Source organism: Myodes glareolus, chromosome 18 (genome assembly GCF_982192425.1).
Source record: "Myodes glareolus chromosome 18, mMyoGla1.1, whole genome shotgun sequence".
Classification (NCBI taxonomy): Eukaryota; Metazoa; Chordata; class Mammalia; order Rodentia; family Cricetidae; genus Myodes; species Myodes glareolus.
Window position 1 is genome coordinate 41,127,665 of NC_142043.1, and position 21,896 is coordinate 41,149,560.

The window sequence follows — 21,896 nt, forward strand, 5'->3', positions numbered from 1 at the left end:
TGACCCCGCTGCTTTCCTAGAAAGCTGTCAGGAAGAGGTTTGGACCCCTCAGGGCCACACCTAAGCAAAGGATATAACTGGAAGTCTCCCCGACCCAACACAGGTGGGACAGGGTCCCTACTATTGATAACATCTCTGTTTTCCTACTCTGAACCAAAACATGGCATGATGAACCATTTGCTAAGGACTTCCTGATGATTAAATCCATAAAAGCAAGTCAGGGGAGCATGTGCCTGCCCCAGGGCACTGATGAAAAGCCAGTGCAATGGAAGCCACCAAGATCCCATAATGCAACCGCTCAGAAGGAACTAGCTAGAGTGGTGGAGTGAAAGGCTCTCTAACGGCCTCCATCCACAGAGCTCCTGCACACCAAGGACCTGCTCTGTGTGCCTCATGCTATGGCCCACAGCCCGTCCAACAGCCTCAGCTATCTTTTCCACCTCCTCTGCCACATGGTGGGCAGGCAGGCCCAGCCAAAGTACCAACTAAAGCCACAAGCTTCTCTCTTGTCCATACTTAGGTCAGCCTCAGCCACACAGGCTTCTGTGTGATGGACAGAGGAGACAAGCCACCTCCTTCCCATGCTTCTCTGACTTGGGCATATGACAGAGAAGCACACACCACTGGGTGTGTGTTGAAGGGCTCCAAAGTGGTGGGAACTTGGGAAATAGGGCTAATTCTAGGTGTCCCACGCTGCGTGGAAATGAGAACATCACTTCAGTGTGTTTGTCCTCATCACAGAGGTGATTCCACTTCTGTGGGAAGTCTCTGCCACGTCAGTTTCCCTTACTGTTGCTCACACAAAGTCATCACCATCTCACTCGGCCCTTTTCTTACCTCTTCCTTCCTCCCCCTACTCTTTTCCCCCTCTCCCCTTCTCCTTCCCTCCCTCCCTCCTGGCATCCCTTCTCTTCTAATCCCTGCCCTTGTCTCCAACATGCCCTTCCCTCTGTCCATCACGGAGCAGACCTCTCAGCTCCTTATGGATCCACAGCCTGCAAGTCCATGCATTTTTCCTCCTTCTAGTTCACTTACCAAAATGGCCCCCCAATGGGCTCTTTTTAGAACTCTAGTCCAAAGTGAATCTCCACCCCAGGCAGGCCAAAATAACTCACATGGGAGAACATTGGACTGGAGAGGCTGCTGAACATGACTTAATGGTGTGGGACAATTGTCTATATTCTGTCAGTCATGTTTTAAGTAAATGCTAATTGGCCAGTAGCCAGGCGGGAAGTATAGGCAGGACAACAGACAGGAAGTACGGGCGGGTCAATGAAACAGGAGAATTCTGGAAAGGAGGAAACCCATTCCTCCCCAGTCCTGTCCAAACACCGAAGAAGGAATATGTGACCTGCCCATTGAAAAAGGTACTGAGCCATGTGGCTAACACAGATAAGAATAATGGGTTAATATAAGGTATAAGAGTTAATAAGAAGCCTGAGCTAATGGGCCAATCAGTTTATCATTAATATAGACCTCTGTGTGATTTCTTTGGGGCTAACGGCTGTGGGAACTGGGCAGGACAGAAACCCCAACAAGCAGGCCCTCGTGTTACAACTTAATACTCCACAGCCCAGCTCTAGAGCTGTCTTACTCTTTCCACGTTCTCATCCAGCAGCACCTTCTGAGTGTTGGGAGCCCCCGGGGGGCCTGCTTGATTCTCTCACAAAGTTTCTATCCAATTCTGACAACCACAGCAGCAGCCTGAGGGGGAGGTGTACCTCTGTCTCCAGTGCAGGGAGCCCCAGGACTGTGAAATGTGGGCAACTAGGAATGGCCCCCAGAAGGGCCCTAAGGAGAAGTTGGTCCAGAGTGACAGCACCTGTCCGCTCCACTCAGTTCTCAAAGCCACCTACAAGTGTTGAGTCCTCCCTTGGCAGGCCTTGTCCTGTGTCCCTATTCTGAGTATAGGGCTGATGTCAAGAGGGCTCATTGAGTAAATTCAGGGTCAGCTAAGCGAATAAACAGACGAAAGCGACAAGTCTCACAACCCTTGAGTGGGGACAGGTTTTATGACTTCTTGACTGGAACTGAACGCACCTGGAGCGAGTCTGAGGCTACACCGCTGTGTCAGAACAAGCTGAATGCGTCCTCCTTTGCAGGTGACAGCACCTTTGGTAAAAAGCATTCTGTGCTATTGTCCCAGTGACTACTGCTGTTTACCGTAGACTCTCACCATGCTTGGGTTTCAGACAGATGGGTTCGGGCTCCATTCACAATTCCTTCGATTTAGGAAAAGTCATCACCACAGAAGGGAACTCAGCAACTGCCAAGCACCAGGACCCAAAACAGCTTTGGTCTTGGCACAGGTGGATGCGATTTTCTTCACTGGTGAGCTTGCACAGGTCTGTCCCCAGGATGTCATGGGTGAAGAATGGAGCCAGAGCTCACCCTCCTGGGAGGGACATTGAGATTCCTGGGCATCACACCAACTCAGCCATATGTTACCCCCAGAAAGGAACTGCTTTTTCCATATATGATCATAGCTAATGCTGCAAAGCCTGCTCTGCCTGGATCCTTTCGTGAAGCCTATGCAAAGCACGCTACGCGCTCTCACTCCGCCATGCCTCTTCCCGGGGATGAGCGAGGCTGCGCTACCAGGAATGCATTCTGCTCTGGAGGAGTGATCGTGGGTCCATAGGTTCCTTCCCGGTGTGTTAGTTATGGGGGTGACGCCCTGGCTCAGGATCAGGGGCTGAGGGAAACAAAGATGCTATCTGGCAAACGCATCCCAATGTTCTCCTTTCAATTCTTTCATTTTTTCCCTCTCTTTACCTTTTAGAAAATGTTAATGTATTCCTGATGAATTCAGCGTGAAAAAAAAATATGTTTATCAGCTTGGGTTTAAATTTTTTATTCATAATAAGAAAGATAGTAGCACTGTTGAGCCTTCAGCCCTCACATCTCTGCCAGTTCTTCTGGGAGCATATTAACTAAGATGACCAGAGGGAGGAATATGGTGCCAAAATGGCAAGCAAGCTCACTTGCACCAGGTGCATGGAGCTGAGGGAGGCAGGCTCTGGTGGCAGATAACCCTGCAAGTTGTCATTTGGTAGCTACATAAGTTGTGCCTTTAGTTGGGGCCAAACGGATGAGAAGTTTGTCGCTGTTCACAAGTGCTCTGTACTTGGAGCGAGCTATACTCTCTCTTCAAAAGAGAACCACTCCTTTCCCACGTACAGAACTTTCCTTTCCCTGTCTCAGAACTCCACTAGCTAAGAGAACTGGGTATCAGTGCCCTGAAACACAGAAGGGTGACCGTAGTCCACAGCAGCTTGTCATGAGTTGCACCAGAGACTAGAAGGGAGCGGACCAGACTCCACGGAACACTGAACAGTCAATGTTCAAGCAAATGGAAATGGAAATTATGTTGATATGATCATTGTAAGATGTTTAGAATTATCATGCTACCCCATTCCAAAGTAGCATAGTTATATGTCAGTCAATTTTTTTTCTTAAAGAAAAAAATGAGGGTGAGGGAGGGATGTATCCCCCACTAAGCCCTCTATTATAAAGACTCTTGCATTTCTCTCAAGTACCCCTATAGCAGTATTTTATTTGTGTTTTTAAAAAAATAAATTTTGCCTGAAGATCAGAGTGCAAAGCTAGCCACAGTAGTCAGCCATACAGGCCAGGCAGTGGTGGCCACACCTTTAATCCCAGTAGCCACACTCGTTAGCCTTAGAGGCCAGACAGTAACAATGCACACCTTTAATCTCAGCACTAGAGAGGAGTATAAAATGGGAGGAGACAGGAATTTGCTCTCTTTTCAGTCCGAAGATTTTGTAGAGGTGAGAACTCTCTAGTGGTTGGCTGCTTTGCTTCCCAGATCTTTCAGCTTGAACCCCAAAATCTGTCTCTAGGTTTTTATTATTTCTGCACTACACCCTCCCCCCCAACGCCACCCCAGTCTATGTCCCCTAACCTAGGCTGGCTGTCACTTTGCTTTGCACACAACTCCCCTCAGCAACTTCCCACTCGCCCGATCAACAACAGTGAACAAAAGACCAGCGTGTCTGTGGGCTGCAGCCAGCACCACAGCTGGGGGCTTCGGTTTGTTGCGGAAAGAACTCCAGTGTGGCTGAGCTCGGCTCGGCAGAAAGATGGCTGGTGCACCAAGAAAGGGAGAGGGGAGAGAGAAGAGTTCATCTGAAAGTCATGCCGCCAGAGAGAGGGAGGCAAGGCAGGCTCCTCCTGTCCCAAAGCCCAGACCTGTTGCCTCGACCCCACTTCTCTCTCCAGTCAACACAGCAGACCAGAGGGAATCGTGGGCCTTGGAACTCAGTCCTGGCCACGGAGATGGCTCCAAGGCCTCGGGGCATGTACAGCAAACAGTGCTGCCTGCTCTGTGGTCAGATGGGGCCAGCCAGCCCTCCAGTTGTTTGATTTCTAAACCTGCCTCCACCTCCCCGAGGCCTCACAGAGCTCAGGGCTTGTGAATCAACACAACATTTAATTAACTGAACATTAAAGTTTCCATCTTTCAACGCAGGGAATTAGGGACAGTGCACTTTCCAAAGCATTCGTTAATGAAAAGATAAATTCTAAAATCTCCCGAGTGTGGAGTGGTCCTCCGCACACTAGGCCGATGCTCGCCCTGATTTGGGGGGCGGGGGGTTGGCCGTTGGCTTCAAGTGAGCTGCAGTCTTCGGGGTTCCTTTCCCGGCAACCGTTTTACCTTGGGGCTTCCTAAGCAATACTTAAGAGTTTTCAAACAATACTCAAAAAATATTTCCAATTATATTGAATAGTGAATCCTCTGTATTGAATATAAAAGGCATAGACTCTACTTTTAAGACAGGCATGAGCAACATAATTGAAATAACTGGCTGAGATGCCTACGGGATGGCATACGGGTGGCCATCCTGCCGGGACATAGCCGTCAGCTCGACACTGTGAAGGACTGGGAACAGCAAAGGACGGAGCAAGAGAAGGACCAGGATACAGCCAGCATGACTCCCTGCCCACAAGCTGCTTCTTCAGTCATCTCCATAGTTCCTGCCAGGTCATGAAGGACATTTACATTCACAGCCCACCTGAGTCCCAAAGCCCAGCATGGGTAGAGAAAGCATGGTTCAAGAAGCCATGGATGATGGTCCTGCTTCCATCTCAGCCCACTCTGCTTCTCTGTATCTCCTCTGCCGCCTCTTCCTCCTCCTCCTCTACCCCAGGGGAGTCAAGGGAATGCCCTGTGCCTGCACATGACTACCTGCTGTGGGCCTGAGAGCACAGACGTATTCCTCTCCAAGGCACGCATCTCACAACAGCTGCCTTGGGACATTGCCGTCTGTGTGCCTGCCTTTCCCAAGTTTGAAAGACAGACAATTCCCAGCTTCTCAGCTTAACTTTTGTGTGATTTCAAAATTTTGAGGTACAGGTTGACTATGCCTATTTCAAAAATCCAAAACCGTAAATGCTCCAAAACCCAAAATGTTTTGAGTGCAGATGTGATATCATAGGTGGAGAATTCCCCTTGGCCTCCTAAGCAGCATCAAAACATAGGTCAACTGAAAATACTGCACAAAGAGACCCTTTGGCCTATCTCTATAAAGTGCACATAAAATATAGGCAAATTTTATGGTTTGGGGCTTGGATCCCATCCCCAAGTCAGCCCAGGTGTACATGCAAATACTCTAGAATTCTTACAGAGCTACAGTGCTTCTACTCCCAAGAATTTTAGATAAGAGCTACTCAACTAGTAAGAAAAGCCGTCAGTCAAAATGGATTTGTGTAGAAATAAAGCAAATATGTTTCTCACTTCCCACAGAGTGGAAGAGTCAAGGGAAGGCAAAGGACACCTTTCCTGGTGGCTCCTCCAACACCCTGAAACACGTCAAGCTCAGCTGCACTCTCCCTACAAGGACCCTGCTCCTTTTCATTTCATTCCTGCCCCCAGTACGTACTGAGAAGGCAACAGGACCACTAAAGGATGCAGGCTTTCATCTCTAACTCCATCTATTTCACTGTTTCTATCTGTTCTGTAGATTTTTCTCACCATCATCGCATCGTGGTAGAAACCACATCTCAGATTCATGCTCATTTTCCTTGATTTACCATCAATTGTCCCAGGAAGGAAGAACAAGCAGGAAGCCAAGCTCATGCCGGCAGCTGGCTTTGGGTCACTGAAATGAGTGTCCCACCTTGTGACTGAAGAGTGGGGATGTCCAGATTGATGAGCCACTTGGCTCTCACTGCCAGGATTCTACATTCTCACAATGTGATTCTAGAATCACAGAGATTCTAGTTCTCTGTTGGGATCTGTCCACAGGGGCAGGGATCCTTGGTTGCCTGTCACAAATAGGAAGTACTTCTATGTAACATAAAGGGGCCTGTTTGTTGGGATTTAGGTCCTGCCCAGTTCCCCACAGCTGGCAAGCCCCAAAGAAAATCACACAGAGATCTCCATAAGTTCTAAAACTGATTGGCCCATTAGCTCAGGATACTTATTAGCTCTTGTAGCTTATATTGACCCATTATTCTTATCTATGTTAGCCACATGGCTCGGTACCTTTCTCAGCGAGGCAGTTCACATCTTGCTTCTTCGGTGATCTGGGCAGAACTGCAGGAAGAGCTTCTCATCGCCCCGCCTCTACTTCCTGTCTGGTTGACCCGCCTATACTTCCTACCTGGCCAATCAACGTTTATTTAAAACATGATTGACAGAATACAGACAATTATCCCACACCACTTCTACAAATATTGTAGGTGGGGGCAGCTCTTGAAACCTTACCCAGGGATGAGAGCTTCTGTTATTTAACCAGAACTGCTTCCAAAATGCCTAGGACCCCATGCTGTGACTCTCACAAGCAGAGAAGAGACAGACAGAAACAAGAATGTGGTGGGTCTATCACAATTTGGATGTGGCCCTCACAAGTCATTTCAGTTTTCACTGGTGTACACAGCAGCATGAGGCTGAAAGATCTACCACCCCTCCTTGCAATCACCTGGTTCTACTGCTCTTCTCTCTCCCTTCCTCACCCCTTCCCTTCTTTCTTGTCTCTGTCCTCCATCACTAGTTCTGTGGGTCACAGGTAATGCTAAATCTGGCAGACCTTACTCTCAAAAATCTAAGCCTGGCATGGATCCATGAGCCAGAGGTTCCAGAACAATTGGGCAAAAAAGATGGAGGAAACACAAAAGATGGTCCTGTCACCCAGCCTAGGGTTGTGTAGTGAAGGTTTCCCTGTAATCGGAGACTGCACTTCTGTTTCCCGGCCACCCAAACCCAAATAACCACATAGAAAATGTATGAATTACAACACTGTTGCTGATGTCTTAGGCATGTTTCTAGTTAGGTCTTACATCTTAAATTAACCCATTTCTATTAATCTATGTATCACCAGAAAGCTGTGACAAACCAGTAAGGTTCTAGCATCTTTTTCTTTTGTCAGCTATATGGAGTCTCCCTGATTTTGCTTTCTTTCCTCCTCTATCTCTGCTTGGATTTCCCACCTTGCTATATTCTGGACTGCCATTGGCCAAAGCAACTTCTTTACTAACCAATGGCAATAAAACATATTCACAGCATACAGAAGGGAATCCCACATCAGTTTCCCAGAGATTAAAAGGCCAGAGCCAACTTTTGATTTGGTCCAGAGTAAGTCACAGGAAGATTTAGGAGGACTCCATCAGCAGGTGTATCAGTAACATCCATAATCCTTATCAGTGGCTCCCATGAGGGCACGGGTATGACTGAAAAGGCCTGTGAGGCCCACATCAAAATCATGATAGACCCATCTTCCCACCTGAGAGCTTACACAGTGGGTCTGCTTGGGACTCCAGAATTTTCCTCCTTTGTTTGAATTCCCTATTAGGATACGTAGTAGATACTCATTTATTTGTTCCATATAGCATTTCCTTGTGAGTCTCCCCTTATCAACTTAGCAGAAATTAGTCGAATCAATGAAAACCGGTCACTGGGACCCAGGAATCGAATGATGGAGCCTAAAATGCTTAGCCAAATGCTTCTGTTCCATACCTGTGATGGATGATACTCCTTTAGACTGGGCCAAGATTTAATCTAGGTTCCATGGAACCGTCTTCATTGTCAACAACAAAAGGTGAAACCTTCAATACTCTTGGAGAATAAGCTTCAAAGGTTTTGTATCTTTTTTTTTAAAGGCGTCTCGGCTTATTTTGACATAGCAGAAAAGTTTTGCATGCATCCCAGCTTCCACTGTTGTGACAGCTGCACTTAATGAGTGCAAAATGATCAGAAAAACATCCTTTGCCTGGAGTTGCCAGTTGGTGACAGGGGAGAGGTGACGCTGTAATCAGAGCTCTGGAGTCGTGCACACATCTGGGGAGGTGGGATGCTTGCACTTCTGGCCAATACCAGGTGGCACAGCGCATAGCCTCAAAACCAAATAAGACCCTCAGACCCACATCCCATGAAACCCTTCCTCCAGAAGCAGGGTGAGGACTAGGCTGGCCCCCTCGGGCTGTTCTGCAAAAGGTTTATTCAAAGTCAAGTTCTTCTAAAAATTCTACGTAGCTGTCTTACTAAGAAAACATTTTTTAGCTAATCTAGCATACTGATAATTAACAAACTCAAGAGAAAAACGAAAGAAATAAAGGGAAAGGCACACTAAATAATTCATGCATAAATGCTTAAATTTGTAAATAGAGGACTTCCATTAAATATTGATAATTGCAATAGATTGAATTATTTTTCAGCAAATATTCAAGGCTCATATCTTGATACATAAGCATAGGCCTCCGTGGGAAGGGTTTGGCCTACTGTAGTTAACCTTGAGTCTGAGCCTTATTCTGCCAACGAAAGAGCAGATGGTTCGGTGCCAATATGGAGCCTTGATCCTCACCCCACTGTGGGCTTCTACTTGCACTTCAAAAAATCATAAGCCAGCACCTGGGAAAACTGTGTGAGAAAAAAAAAAGTCACAAACCTGAATTCAGATCCCCACTAAGCATGAAAAATGCCAGGTGTGAAGGTCATACTTGTAATCTCCGTGCTGGAGAGGGTAGAGGCCGGAAAATCTGTAAGGCTTACTGGTTAGTTGGTGAGCTCCAGGTTCAGTGACAGACATTCTCTTAAAAAGAAAAACATTAGCTTAAACAGGCCATCTCCTGTGACGAGACTGGTGCCCAGTCCAACTGCCATCAGAGAGGCTTCATCCAGCAACTGATGGGAACAAATGCAGACCCACAGCCAAGCAACACTATGTGAGCTCAGGGAATTTTATGGAAGAGGGGAAAAAAGGATTGCAGAGGCCAAAGAGGGGAAGGACACCACCAGAAAATTCGCAGAATCAACTAACCTGCGTTCAGGGGGGCTCACAGAGACTGAACCAACAACCAGGGAGCCTGCATGAGACACTCTATACATATGTTACAGTTGTGTGCCTTGATTCTCTTGTAGGACTCCTAACAATGGGAACAGATACGGTCTCTGACTGTTTTACTGGCTTTTGGGACCCTACTCTCCATACTGGGTCATTTTGCCCAGTCTTAATACATGGAGAGGTGCTTAGTCTTACTGTAACTTGATATGCCAAGTTATTGATACTCATGAGAGACCTGCCCTTTCCTAAGCAGAAGTGGAGGAGGAGTGGATTGGGGGTTGGGAATAGAGGGAGGGTAGGGTGAAGATGGGGAGGACAAGAGGGGGGGAAACTGCAGTTGAGATGTAAAATAAATAAACACATATATTTATAAAAAGAAAGAAAGAAAGGAAGAAAGAAAGAAAGAAAGAAAGAAAGAAAGAAAGAAAGAAAGAAAGAAAGAAAGGAAGAAGAGAAAGAAAGGAAGGGAGGAAGAAGAGAAAAAAAAAAACAGCTAAGATAGGAAATGGTCCAGGAAGATGCCAGATGACAGAACCTCTGTGCTCCACACACATGTATACATGGGCACATATATCCACACACATTAACATATACACATGTATATACACACACACACATAAACACACACACACACACACACACACACACACACACACACACACACACACACATACATAAGCCAGAACAGCTCTAGACCCTCTGATGATTCTTATAGAATGAAAAGCAGGTGAAACAGACCTGAACTCAAACCTGCAGGGCCAAACAAAGTCGCCCACACTGAGCATGTGCACAGCAGAGCATTCTGGGAAGAAGGTTGCCTTGCTGAGCCCAGCCTTCCTCCACCAGACAGCAGCTGACCTGCAGCCCAGGAAGCATGAGCAGAGATGATGCCTAATTGAAGTCCCTGCGATTTGGGGGTTGTTTGCTATTCAGTCTCATTGTGTTGTTTCATAAGCTGTTGATGGAGATCGCCAACAATGTATGCTTGATTACGTGACAAAGAAATGATTCCAGCTGTGCTCAGTGCCTCCTGCTGTTCTGCGGACACAGATTGAGGCTGCTGTTGGCTGAATATGTGCCTCCTTGAAATTCATGTTAGAGCCCTAACTGCCAGCAGGGCAGTTTCTGACGGAGCATTAAGGAAGTGATTTGGTCTCCCTACCATGTAAGGACAAAGGAAGCCAGCCCTAGACAAATTGGGAAGAAAACCCTCACCCGGAACTTTGATCAAAGGGTACCTTTGGCCTTGGACTGCTCAGCCTGCAAAACATTGAGAAACGGGCTGTTGGGTGAACTTCCTGTTCTACGGTATATTTATCGCATCCTGAACTAAAGGAGAGAAACCAGATGAGACAAATACAAAATTTAACCTATTGTGTTTACCGAACGGTGGGTAACTAACATCATTTTGAGTGACGTTTACTGCTTTTCTGGTTCCACTTTGGGGACATGAAGCTTTAGTAAGACTTCCCAGCCGACTCTTGGGTCCCCACACTCTTTAGTGACCTTCCTGCCTCCTACGGGTGATATTAGTCGCCTTTTCATTGTTGGGACCAAAATGTCGACAGAGAAAAAAAAAAAGCAGAAAGGACAAAAGAAAAAGCGCTTGGGTTCACAGTTACAGGAAACCATGCCAGTGAGGATGGCAGGGCAGGATAACTTAGTCTGTGCTGCCAGGAGGACACTGGGAGCTGAGAAGGGCGCGGGGACAAAGGGTCAGGCTGGATTGTCAAAGGCCACCTGCCAGGAACAGACTCCTGAAAACCAGACCCCACCTCCTCAAAGTTCCACAGTTCCTAAAATCCCCCCACCCACCAGCTGGGGAACTGCGTTCGAAACCTGAGTCCCTGGGGGTCATTTGCGATTCGAGTTCTACCACAGGTGAAAATCAACCCCCCAACTGTGTTCAGCCTTCGCCTTGAGTCTGACTCATTCCCACGCGCCTCTAGCTTCAGCTCCTGGCTCCCTTCAGTTCTAGAAGGAGAGCAAAAGCAAAGAACCTCGTGAGGCGTGGTGACAATTAACTCTCGAGAGGAGAATCCTGTGGGTGTCTAAAAGCTTACTCTAAGTTGTATTTATTTAATTTATGCTCCACTGATGAATAATTAGGGCAGGAATTAACTTTGAAATGCAAATGTGCGGCGGGTCTCCCTCTTTTGTCACGGATACCCTCTGTCCTCACTGCTACTTCTGTTAGAGTCTTAATGGATTTAGCTAAGCAAAGGAATGAAATTATTTTTTCTAATGCTTTATTTACTTGATTGAATCAGACTTTTTGTCAAATATTGACAACAAATGTTTGTTCGAGATCATATGGCACAGAATTTAATAGAAATAAAAGCCTGAAGTACAGACAGAGTCCATCATCTGCTTCGGGCCCTGTGGGTAATCCATCCAAATGACGGCTGGATGCCAGGAAGGATGTTTATAGTCATGGGCCTGTCTACCCCAGCATTCAGGTGGCAGAGGCAGGCAGACCCCTATGAGTTTGAGGCCAGCCTGGTCTACAGAGCAAGCTCCAGAACAGCCAAGGTTACACAGAGAGACCCTGTCTCAAAAAAGAAGGAAGGAAGAAAGGAAGGAAGGAAGGAAGGAAGGAAGGAAGGAAGGAAGGAAGGAGAGGGAGAGAGAGAAAGAGAGACAGAGCAAAGGGAAGGAAGGAAGAAAGAAAGAGGGGGAAGGGAGGAAGGAAGAGAGGGAGGGAGGAAAGAAAAAGAAAAAAATAAAAGAAGGAAGGAAGGAGGGAGGGAAGGAAGGAAGGAAACAGTCCCTATGAAGGCAGGGTTCTCACAGCTGAGAAGTACAGCGCAGGGTAGCATGCTGTTTGTGTCTGTGGCTGTTAATAACAGGGCAGTGATATCTTAGAGAAAACATGGAAATCAAAAGGAGAGAGGCCTTCTTCAGCAGAGGGTATGATGTAAAGTGGGTTAATGTGAAGGAAGATGTCAAGGCAGAGTTCAGGATAGGACCCAGTGTCCCATGCAGGAATATGTACAGGGATACTCCATACAGCCTGTGTGAAGCCCAGGAGGTACAAGCCACCCAGACAAGCAGAGAGTGTCAAGGTACATCCTGGAGGGTGGCTCACGAATGGAGAGGTAGCAACTGGGGTTCCGGCTGGTAATCCAAACAGGAGCTGTCTTTCACCTTCTCTGTTCATCTAAGAGAAATGGGAGGCTGAAGCACCCCTTCTTTTCAAACCACAGCACTTCTCTCCAGTAATGTGTAACAGCTTAAGGATGCTGCCGAGACTCCGCCCACCAGTCCTAAGGAAAGCCTGGGTCACTGTCTTAGCACTGGCAGTGTGCTACAACCTGGAGTGACCCAAAACGGGTTTGATTGAGCAATTGCCTTTGTCACGTGAGGTGAGAAATTTGTCTTGATCGGGAGTTGATGGAGGAAGGTCACACCCACTGTGGGTGGCATTGTTCCCTGGGAAAGTGGTTCGGGGATGTAGAAGAAGGCAAACTAAGCATGAACCGACAGGAGGTCCAGAGAGCTAGGACCCTCTCCACCTACTGGGTTGCCTCCACCAGCCTTCAGCTGGGGGGCGGTGCCTAGTCTTATTGCCACTTGATATGCCATGTTTGATTGATAACCCCAGGAAGCCTGCCCCTATATGTAGAGAAAGGAGAATTAGTGAGTCGGGGTTGGGGGAAAGAGAAACTAGTTAGGATAGGAGAGAAGAATAAATTAAGAAAGAAAGAAATGCAGCAAGCAACAGTGATCGTGGGTCCTTCCTCCAGCTTCCTGATTTGGGTTCCTTCCCCGTCTTTCCTTGATGGTGGACTGCGACCTTTCTTCCCCAGGTCGCTTTAGGTCAGCCTTTTGTCACAACAGCAGAATGAAACTACACAAGTCACCTGCAGTTAAGACTCTGTCCTTTTGCGGAAGTACGTGACAGGAAACCGGCATGCAGATCTGGATTGCTTGAGTTTTCCCACAATGCTCCACTGGCTGATGATAGATTCTGAGTTTGGGTTCCGTTGTTGTTGTTGCTTTGTTTTGTTTTGTTTCTTAAAGCAAGGGTAGGGGACTGGAGAGACGGTTAAGAGCACTGACTGTTCTTCCAGAGGACGTGGGTTCTAATCCCAGCACCCACAACTGTCTGTAACGACAGTTCCAGGGCATCTAACACACTCGTATAGATCTGAATGCGGACAAAACACCAAATGAACATAAAAGAGAATTAAAGTAAGAGTGGAGGTGGGTGCATATAACACCAGCATTCTTCCACAGGGATGAAAGTCAAACGGAGGCCAGCCTGGACCTGTAGGAGACGAGGAAGAAAGAAAAGCGGGGGAGGAAGGAAAGGGGGGAAGATGGGAAGGGAAAGAAAAGTAACTTTCTCATAAACCCAGCCCGAAAGTCAATCCCCAGCACCAAGAAAAAATAGGGGGTGGGACTTAAGAGATGGCTTCCTGGGGAAAGCTCTCAAGCCAAGGGGCAATCCCTGGAGCAAGCTTGCTACCAGACTGAAATGCTGTGCTTCTTGTTCAGGGAGAGACTCTGCTTCCATATAGAAATGGACATCAACTGATGAAGTCACCCAGCATCACCCTGAGGCCTCCAACCGCCCCCACACACCCCCACACACATGCTCCCACATACATGTGTGTGAATACACACACAAACACGTGCAAGTAAAAGATGAGACAGCCTTGTTATAAAAGTCTTCTTTTTATCCAACATCAAAATCATTCGTCTCTGTTTCCAGCCATGTAAGAGACTGTACCATTCACTAAGAACTAATAAAAGACAACCATGCAGGTTGGGTTTCACTGGGGCCCTGTGGGGGTGGGAAGATTGTTCGCTTTTGTTTCGTGGACTTTTCTGTTTTATTAGAAGAAAACACACACATACATAATTAGACGGAGCACACGTGCAGAATTTAGTCCCTGCTTCCCACCGGCTGCAGGTTGAGGTCATCAGTAAGTGGTAGCAGGATACTTCCTTCTAATTGTGAATTCCTCTCATGTAGAGACAGACTCAGCCCTGATGATAAGGATTTTTGAACAAGGAGAGAGAGGGGGGAGGAGAGGGAGAGGAAGAGAGAGAGAACACCAGAGAGTGACTATTCATTGTCTACCACCCAGTTTATAAAGGCTGATTTTCTTTTCCTCCCTGCAAGGACAGCTACCAGGTGTTCCAGGAGCTTCCCTTTCCAACCAAGCTTACCACCCTAAGGCAGACATGAACACTGCACCTGCAAGCTAGAGGCCCAGCTTCCAGTGTGGGGAGAGGGAGAGGAGGGCTTACCAAGTGCAAGAGAGACCCAAGGTCACCTGCCTCCGCCCCACCTTGACCTCTTCAACTACTTTGGAGTAGGGTTCATTGCCCAGGGACTGGGCGAGCCTTACTATGAGGGAGTTTATCATCAGGTCTAAGTTTAGATCACCAGAGAATATGTGGACAGATTGTTCCTAAGGTAGCAGGTAACTCGTGTTCCCTACCGTCTCTAAAAGGAAGCCAGCTGAGGGCATTGAGCAAGAATAGAATACCATTTCAGGACTGTTTCATACGGGCTTGAGTTTCTTTAAGATCCGCACAGTTTTCAGTGACAGTGAGACTATTGACACTTGGTTCTCCGTTGTTTAGGTAACCTACGAAATTCAAATGGTATGGATTGGATTGGATGACGTGCAGCTGGGTATCTACAGAAGCTGGTATCTAAATCCCCACAGATGCCAAAATCTGAGGACGTTCAAGGCCTTCATACGAAATGACAAGAACTTTGCAAGTCTACACACATCCTCAGATATACCCCAGCTCGTGATTAGATTGCTGCTGTGTCAACGGCTACTACACGGCATTGCTTAAAGAACAAAGGGGCGGTTTTCAGCCGTCACACCATACACGGTCTGTGAGAGGTCCGATACCGGCGTGGAATCATGGAGACGGAAAGACAGTAGCAGGAGCAACATGGCTTTATTACATGAGGCTTACTCCATTACGCATACTGCATTGCCTAATTACTATGAGATAAGCAGCTCTTCTTCCACTCTGAATCCCGGGGTGCAATTTTGTTGACGCTGCCAGCTGGAAACCCACCTTTTCCCTGGATGGATCGGAGTGGTTCTACCACAGCATACACAGTTGGCATCGAAGCCCCTGGACCTGCATGAAATCAAACAAGACTTGTGTGTAGGGGCTGGGGTATCTGCCGCAAAGTACTTTAAGAGAGGAACAGCTAAACTAAAATGCTTGCAAGAGCTGTTCCACAGGTATTCTTGTTGGTGTGTTTGTTTGTTTGTTTGAACTGCAAGGCCAAAAGTATGAAAACTTAGTACCCCTGTTGCCAGGCTGTGGAACTAGAGGCCCAGCAGAGGTCCAGACAACCATGGCTGAAGTCAAGGGCAGGAGACTTGGGCTCTCTGACAGGCTGATCTGAGTCAAACACAGGGCCTTAGCAGACTCACACTGGGCCTGTTAGCTTGAAGTCTTGGGAAAGATGGGGACTTGGGGCTCTCTGATTTCTTTCTCCAGGCGAGTCTTTAAGAAGAGCACAGCTTTCCCAGGCTTCTATGTGATGTCGTGTGCCACTGCTAACCAGGGCTTCCGTGTCAGCTCTCGCCAAAATTAGAATTCAGACAAGACTTAACTAGAAATCATTCTGTTGGGTAGTTGATCTCTGTGTTTCTTGTGAGAAATCCCACATAGACCCAGAACTAAATTAGCACCTACAGAGTCTGAAAGCCTAGCGAGAAAGATTCAACTCTTTCATCCATACAGTAAGTTTTCCACAGACATTTACCTACACACTCTATCAGTAGTGAAGGAAAAATACTTTTGATTAAAGAAAAAGGGGAAGAAAATTCAATTGCCAATTCACAATTTTCAAACTGAGAGATTTGACGTTTCTTGACTAGACTTCAGGCTCCCCACCCCCCAACCCCAGGTGAAAACGTCACATCAATTTCTCCTTACAGGCAGTCATTCCCTCTGCTGTCACTGGGATCCAGAACTGACAGTGATGCTTGGCAGACACTGTTCTAATGTCATACCCATGTCACGCCTTCATCTCTCCAGGGGAGTCAGGACATGGGGATCACAAAGATGAGAAAGGAGGTCACTCATGCGCTGGACTCTTTTCTGCCATGCTCCACGTTGGGTTCTTCCCATTACAGCCCAATTCATTCTCTCTCTGTCTCTGTCTCTGTCTCTGTCTCTCTCTTTCTTCTTTGTGTCTGTCACAATATGCCTTCCAATCTTACCCATCTCCCATTCTATCCTAAAATAAAACAAAATAAAATTTAAGAGAAAAAGAAAGGGGAACAAATGAAAAAGGGGAAATTCTCATCGTGGAAACTTCAGGGTGATACGGTAAGTCACGCAATAAACCCCTTTGTCCATGTAGTTTTATATGTGGACATTTATTGAAACAAATCATTAATCTGGGTTAAGGCTCCTGGTCTCAGCTGCACCATCAATGCTGGGCCCTCACTGGGATTCTTCCTGGACATCCCGTTGTTGCCCTGTGTCATGGAAATCCTGCAGCTCTGAGTTCATAGGACTGATACCCCTCACTCCCCCAATTCTGTGCTCCAGCAGAACACAGATGGGATGGATGTTGGGGTGGGTCTGGGCCTGGGTAGTTGCAGGGTTAGTCAGACAACCAGAGCTCCCCTGTCTTTACCACCAGGGTGGGCTCTCCAACATTGCCCAGGCTTGTTCACCCTTGGTAGCGATGAGCAAGGGGTGGGTATGGCCCAGTTATTTATTAGAGTAAGAGCTAGTTAGGAACAAACCTGAGCAATATACCAACCAGTTTATAATTAATATAAGCTTCTGTGTGTTTATTTGGGACTGTAAAGAAAGACTAGATGATTATAAAAGAACAGAACCACAGTCTCTTGGGGCTTATGGTGGTGAATGAGACAACAACCAAACGCCTTTGAAAATTATTATATCCCAACTTGTAACATATTGATTAAAGAAGACCTAGCCTACAGCTTTACTGGATGCTGAAAGTATTTTCAAGGAGATGAATTCCGGGGATCTTTAATGGGATCCAGAAATGATAAAACAAATGGCAGAGCATTATCAAAGTGAGGGGCAAGAGGCATACCCAATTCCTCATCTTTTCATGACATAAAACTCTCAACGAATAAAAATAAATGCAAACTATGCCCCCATCATGAAGATTATAAAGGCCCACAACCAACATGATACTCAGTGAGAAAATGCAGAAACATCCTCTTCTAAGATAGGGAAGTCAGCTCTAGCCGTCTTTATATAAGACCCTGCTGCACCTCCAGCCAATGCGATTAAGCAAGTAAGTACATTTAAGCATTCAAGTTAAAAACAAGAAATAGAAAATGTTGGTGTTTGTAGGTGACATTATCTTACATAACAGAAATAACCTAAGTTTGTATCACATTCCTATACAGTATAGCAATAAACAAAACAGAAATGAAAAAGCTAGTCCCATTTGCAATGATATCAAAAGATAAAACACTTGGGAATAATCAAAGCACAGAAATTTCTGTATACTGATCTGCATAAACCATCAGTGAAGGACACTGAACAAAAATAATTGGAAAGACATTTTGTGCTCACAGCTTGGAGAACTCAACATGTCAATAACATGCAGCTAAATCTACAGATTCGGTATAATGCCTATAAAAATCCACGTGGACTTTTTAAGAAATAGAAAAATAATCAACCTAATATTCATGTAGATTCACAAGGGACCCCCAAATAAACAAAACGCTTCCAGGAAAAGAAGAACAAAATTGGTTCATATTTTCTTATGTCAAGACATACTGCCAAAATACAAAAATTAAAACAACGTGGCACTTTTATGAAGATACAGCCCAATGAAATAGGACAGAAAGCACAGAGACAGGCTTTCATCAGTAATATTAAATGACCTTTCATATGAATAGGTGAATTATATGAGAAAAAGACTTTCTGATCATCAGATGGTAGTAAGAAGACTGAGTATTTATCATATGTATAGTATAATATATGGGTGTGTGTGTGTGTATGGAGAGAGAGATAACTAAAATGTACACAAACACACACCTCCTGGCATATAATCCAACACACACACCTGCACAATATACCCCTGTACACACTCACACACACACACACACACACACACACACACACACACACATACAGAGAGAGAGAGAGAGAGAGAAGTTGCTAATGATTACTTCATTATCATATATAAATCAAAACCACAAAAAGATATCACTTCATACCTACTAAGATGGCCGTACCAGAACTAATGGCATGACAGGAAGGTTGAAAGACCTGTGTTGACAAATATTTCTGGAGGACTCTTATTGACGTTGTAAAACAGAACCTCCACCATGGAAAACCATATGCCAGTTCCTTGTAGAAAAAGAATTTCCATATGACACACAATCCCATTTCTGGGTACACCTCCAGACTTCAGAGTGGGATTCACTAGACAGCTGTGCATAACAGCCAAGAGAACAGAGGTGTCATCTCTAAATATTCATCCAAAGATGTGTGTACATAGACAATGTGGTTCATTCACACAATGAAACATGGTGCGCTATTTAAAAATGTGTGAATCTTTAAGTCAGGCCACTAAGTGGAATAAGAAGTCACCAAAAGACACCACCATATGATTCCACTTATTCAAGGGATGTCAAACCCTTAGGAACACAAAATACAATGAAGGCTACTAGAGGCTGGGGAAGGAAGGAGAGGGAGAGCATCAGATGTTTGACCTGAAAGATTCTGGAGGGCGTTCAGAAGATATGTGTGCATCTGACACTGCTGGATTGTTCATAGTCCAAAATGGTTTCAGTTTTGTGCTGTGTGTGTCTGTGTGTGTTTAATCACAACGATACAATAATCCTTGAATTTTCTTTTTATGCTTTATTTAGAGTGTGTGTGTATGTATATGTGTGTGCATGTGTGTGGAGGCGAGAGACAATTTGTGGAGTTGGTTCTCTCTTTCCATCTTTACACAGATCCTAGGGGTTGAACTCAGGTCAAGGGACCGGCATGAGAAGTATCGTCACTCACTGAGCCATCTCACCAGCTCCACATTCCCTCTTCTTGAAAGGGAAAAAAATCAAAGCATGGGAAAGTTTCTTTGTGGTAGAAAAAGGGGGCCTGTGGATAAAAGAGATTTGCAGGTCATGAGAAAAGCAATCAAGAAGAAGTGTGTCTGGCAATGAAAATGCACAAAGATCAAACTGGACCTCACGAAAACAGGTCCTGACTTAGGATACAGGCCAGTAGAAGGATATTTCTTAGTGCATAAAGGCCCTAGCCTTAGTCCCTAGCCCCAGGATTAGCAGGGCTCCAAGTCCATCTTGGGAGAAACTGCTGGAGATGACGTAAGCTTGTCTCTTGTCCAGTAGTCCAGCTTTAAACTAAGTCAAGTAATGAACTTTCCCATAAAAACTGAGGCTTGGCTTCCCTGGATTGTGTCCCACTTGGAAGGAAAGCAACCCAGTGCTTGACCAGATTCCACACCAAAGCAAACCAAAGTGACATCTTGCCCAGTCCCCCGTAGGTCTTATGTCACTCGTCCATTCAGTGGGCTGTCCCTCTGTGCTCGTTATTGTAGGGGCCTTGCCTAAGGGACTTGGTACAAATTGACCCTGAGAAATTGGCATCTCCCAGACACCCACCAAGTGTGCTCAGCTCCTCTCATGTCTTTGGTGTGTGCATACTTCCCAGCTAGTGAACCTCCAGTACCCTTATTTTTCTGTTAGGAGTTAGTAAATGGCTTGGTATGTGGTTTTTCTTTCATTAGCAATAAGCAAGCAGTTTGCATATTTGTGGATAAGAAGACCAAACTAAAAATAACAGAGGATGCCATGGAGGCCATGCAGCCCTTTGTCAGCCAGGACTAAATTCTCGCACACCAAGAAACACAGAGGACATAAGGGCAAACATAAAGGTAGACTATGGCAAGAGAGAGGAGAAATAGAAGAGGACAGAGCACAGAAGAAAACCAACAGAAAACCTGCCAAGGCATTCACAGCGATCTCATATGCCCTGAGGTTCTTAGCAACCAATGGAAACAGTTAGACTGGGGAAGATTGCTAGACTAGAAACCTCGCTCTTGAGAAGAGACAAGGTGGCTCTTGATGTCCACCTCTAGTCTACCAGTCACGAGCAAGGGACCCACACAAGGTACAGGAGGATCATGAGAACACCAAGCAAGCAGTAAGTTTTTTAGGGACTGGTAAGTGGCTGCAGCCTCAGCTGGTGTTAGGAGCTCCAGACGCCTTACACTACAGTTCACACTTAGACATACAAACAGATGCATGCCCAGGCACACGCATGCACACACACACACACAATCTGGCATGGAGCATGATAACTTCAAGCCTATTCCTATACTATAGTATCTCCTGGTAGTAAAAATAAGCAAGTTATTATTAGTACTCAATTAATTAATTATCATTACCTCATTTCCATCATGACCTCTTCTCCCTATAACCTTACACATCACCTCCTTCTCAGCTCTCTCCCAAATTCATGACCTTTTTATAATTTTCATTATTACACATATGTAAATAAATATATAAGTAAAACCTGCTGAGTTCGTTTAGTGTTACTCCTATGTGTATGTCTTAAGGACTGACTATTTGGTATTGGACAACCATTTAGGGTTCTCAGCCCTGGAGAACAATAATTCTTCCTATCTCAGCAATTGATAATTGCCCATAGTTCTTCATCTAGGGATGGGGCCTCATGAGATTTCCCCCACCCAGACTAGCATGTCAAACGGTGTTGGCATTGTTTGGGTCTTGTTTAAGCAGTCACATTGTTGGGGTTTCATGGGGTAACTTCTAGAAAACACAATCTGAAGCAAGCATTCTTTTTGTTTCTTTTTTAAATTAAAATGGATTCTTTTCTCATACAATATAATTTGAATACAGTTTCCCCTCCCTCTACTCCTCCCAGTTCCTTCCCACCACCTCTTCCCTCCAGATCCATTCCATTTCTGTCTCTCAGCAGAAAACAACAGGCTTATAAGAGATAACAATCAAACATGACAAAATAGAATATAATTAGACAAGCAAAAACTACCAATCATATTGAAGTTGTGATGTGGACTGTCCTTCTGTATGTGTTGCTCTTATTGGTTAATGAATAAAGCTGCTTTGGCCTATGGCAGGGCAGCATATAGCCAGGGTGAAATAGATATATAGAGAGGGTAGGCAGAGTCAAGGAAATGCCATATAGTTGCCAAAGGAGAAGGACATATTGGAACCTTACCAGAAAGTCACAGCCTCATAGTGATACATAGCTTAATAGAAATGGGTTAATTTAAGATATAAGAGTTAGCTAATAAGAAGCCTGAGATAATATGTCAAACAGTGTTGTAATTAGTTTTGTTTCTGTATGATTATTTGGGTCAGGGCAGCCAGGAAATAAAAGAGCAGTCTTTTTTGTAAGTTCACTTACAAAATGGTGCCCACCATCTGGGGCATGGATCCACATAGAAACTAAAAAAAAAAAAAGCTTAAGATAAAAAAAGAGGGCTTCTAGACCCACAAAAAAAGGGGGGGAGCCAAGCACAGCTTCTTGGTAGTCAAACCATTGATAGATTCTGTTTTCTGGCCGCAAGCAGACATGTGGCTTCTTTAA